Source organism: Capsicum annuum, chromosome 1 (genome assembly GCF_002878395.1).
Source record: "Capsicum annuum cultivar UCD-10X-F1 chromosome 1, UCD10Xv1.1, whole genome shotgun sequence".
Taxonomy (NCBI): domain Eukaryota; kingdom Viridiplantae; phylum Streptophyta; class Magnoliopsida; order Solanales; family Solanaceae; genus Capsicum; species Capsicum annuum.
The window spans coordinates 42,859,622-42,861,947 of record NC_061111.1 but is presented as its reverse complement, the minus strand read 5'-3'; the positions used below and the strand labels follow the sequence as shown (position 1 = coordinate 42,861,947).

Sequence of the window (2,326 nt, the reverse complement as noted above, 5' to 3'; positions counted from 1 at the left end):
AAATGACCTTTTGGACCCCTGTACAATGTCGATTTTGTAAGTTCGACACTTTTACTTACATGTTTGTCATATGGACCCCTGAACCCACAAAAAAACTATATTTTAAATCCTTTGACCGTTGACTTTGCCTATATGGCATTAAAATGCTGACTAGGATAAAGAGAGTGATTACAATCCCCTGAAGTGCGAGTGGGGGTCAAATTTTGGCCAATTTTATATTAAACTAATTAAAAAAATAATAATATTAAAATTGAAAAAAAATAAAGAGGATTTTTTATTTACTTTCTCAAACTTACCCTTTGCACAATTTAAATTTCACTTTCATTTTGTTCCCCTTTCACTTCAAAAATGCCCTTTGCACACTTCACAACAATGGCTGCCAAGAAATTTCCCCGTAACCCTAACTTAATCAACGGAATCGGCAAATTCTTTCGTTCCAAAATGTACCACAAAAAGGGCCTTTGGGTTATCAAGAAGAAAAAAAGTGGCAAATTCCCCACCCACCCAAAATTCACCGTCGGCGTTGCTCCACCCTCAACCACCGCCATCAAACCACCAAAATTCTACCCAGCTGATGACGTGAAAAAATTCCTCATCAACGAACACAAACCAAAAACCACAAAATTGAGAGCCAGTATTACACCTGGTACTGGTTTGATTATTCTAGCTGAGAGATTTAAGGAAAAAGAGTTGTGTTCTTAAAATAACTTGTATGTTCTGAACTGTTACTTGTTAGTGGGTCGTTTAAGGTTAATGGGGTTCCATTAAGGAGAGTTAATCAAGCTTATGTTATTGCTACTTCAACGAAAGTGAATGTTAGTGGAGTTAAGATTGACAAGACTCAGCGGAAGTTTATGTTATTCCTTGTCTTTGTTGTGGTTGATATTGTCGTTGTTGTTCATTGTCAAAAAAAATAATGTTGTTGCTCCTGAAAAGGGTCTTTGCTGGTTGATATTGTTATTATTGTCCATTATCAAAAAAAATAAAATTATATATCCGTGAAGAGGGTCTTTGCTTTGCTATGGTTGGTATTGTTGTTGTTCATTGTAGAAAAGAAAATATAGTTGTTGTTCCCAAAGAGGGTCTTTGTTGATTGATATTGTTGTTGTTATTGTTCACTGTAAAAAAAAAAAAATTATATATCCTTGAAGAGGTCTTTGTTGTGGTTGATATTGTTGTTTGTTGTTCATTATCCAAAAAAAAAAATAAAAATTGTTCTTGATTTACTTTTTAAATTTTTTTTATTCAGTTTCTCAATTTAAATTTTTCATTTTGTTTAGGACTAATTTTGTAACTTTTATAAATTGTTGAAGATATTTAAATAAAAAATGAAAATTCATTATGTTTGTGTAATGTGATTTTATAGTTAAAAATTTAAATTTATAATTGAAAATTTAATTTAATTTAAATTTAAATTTTATTGTATTTGTGTATTAGAATTTCTACAATTTATAAAAAAAATTATTTAATTAAGTTTATTTTAATATTTAATTTTTTGTGTAGCATTTTAAAAATAACATAAAATTTAATGTAATACTTAAAAATGACTTGGTGACTAATGTGGCAGCTGACGTGACAGACATGGTAGACGTGTAAGCTGACACGACAGCTGATGTGGCGAGAGTGTGTTACACTCCCCGAAAAAGTGTTTAAAATATTATTTTTTAGTGGGTTCAGGGTCCAGATGACGAACATATAAGTAGAAGTGTCCAACTTACAAAACCGACATAGTACAGGGGATCATCGAACCATTTTGCCTTTATTATCTATTAACCCAAGTACAACTTTGATGTGTTAAAACAACACTATGCACATATATACTTCCGGCAGAAATCCTCCTAAATAATGTTAAGAGTGATTTTCTAAGTAAACTATCTTAGTGATTTTTTTTGTTGTTGTAAAACAAAGTTTAATAATTGTTTAAGGAGTGAATTATATTAATTGACTGATCATTTGGGATAATTTCTTTATAATGATAACTACATATTTTAGCAAATATAGACTCTTAATTACTCTATTTAGCCTAAGTTTTAATTAATTACAATTCATAGTCCCCTCTTACTTATTAATTATTCCTAATTACAATTCATAATATTTCTCATGTATTTTCTCTTTTTTTCTATTTTCTATTATTTTCTTCTTCTTCTTTTCTTTTTCAGTTTTCTTTCTTTAATTTTTCTTTTCCTTTTTTTTGTTTTCTGTTTATTTTTTATTTTTTCACTTTTTAATTTTTTTTTCATTTTTTTTTCATTTTTCTCCTCTCTTTTTTTTGTGTATTTTTTCTCTATTTTCTATTACTCTCCTTCCTTTTTTTTTCTTTTTAGTT

The 2,326-nt window shown here is 29.1% G+C and overlaps 1 pseudogene; it reads left to right on the top strand.

The window, feature by feature from the left end:
• The first annotated feature begins 372 nt into the window (after positions 1–372).
• Positions 373–1,093, top strand: LOC107839515 (annotated as a pseudogene).
• Positions 1,094–2,326: the final 1,233 nt, after the last annotated feature.